Source organism: Corvus brachyrhynchos, unplaced genomic scaffold (genome assembly GCF_000691975.1).
Source record: "Corvus brachyrhynchos isolate BGI_N302 unplaced genomic scaffold, ASM69197v1 scaffold202, whole genome shotgun sequence".
NCBI classification, from domain to species: domain Eukaryota; kingdom Metazoa; phylum Chordata; class Aves; order Passeriformes; family Corvidae; genus Corvus; species Corvus brachyrhynchos.
This window is the reverse complement of record NW_008238132.1, coordinates 3395778-3396670: the sequence shown is the minus strand read 5'-3', so window position 1 is coordinate 3396670 and position 893 is coordinate 3395778.

Here is an 893-nt window from a genome sequence, read left to right as displayed (position 1 = left end):
ATTCAGCTGCGCCCGGAGTGGTGTGTCACTCGCGTGAGAGCCTGTGATCAGCGCCGTAAGTCGCCTTTCAGGAGGTGTCCCCGCATGCTTTAGTATGCATGTCACCGCCCGGGTTTCTTAAGCCTGGGGCACTAGCAGGCGAGGAGGAAAAAAAGAAAAAAAAAAGTTCCAAATAGGATTTAGCATAAGCTTGAGGAGATTTGGAAAGGTTTCAAAGATCAGGCTGTATCAAAGGCTTATGAAGCCCTCGTTAGCTGTAGAAATATAATAGCATGGCAGGCTATCCCATTCGAGGAACCAATGTCTGTATTATTTCACTATGACAGGCTAAAGGGAGAGAAAGTTGAACAGTTTCCACAGAGGAGTTGGACTAAGTTGAATATAATGAGCAAACGCCACATGTATCCATTATGTCGCTCTATTCATTCCCAATCACTGCCATAACTCTTTGACTAAACGATGATGAGCGCTGAATTACACACAATGCCCTGCTCATATTAAAATACATTTAAGACCTATCCCTCCTGGTGCCCTGTTACGCCTATTCACAGGATTTTCTTTTTGTCCTAATAGGGCCTCTCTGGGAAGCAACACCAGTCTCGTTCCAGAAGAACAAAATAACAGCATGAGGCTGAAACCTGGCACGAACCGGGGGGAACGAAACCATCTGCCCCGCAAGGCACCAAGGCCCTGCGCGGAGCCCGCTCCCAGCCCCGCAGTGCCTCAGCAGCCATGGGGAGGGCGGCTGCCGGCCTCGGCCCGCAGGGAGAAGACCTGACAGGGAGGGAAGATGGGGGTCCTAAGGGGCAACTGCTTCCCCGGGAAACTGCATGTCCCTTCCCTTCCCTTCCCTTCCCTTCCCTTCCCTTCCCTTCCCTTCCCTTCCCTTCCCT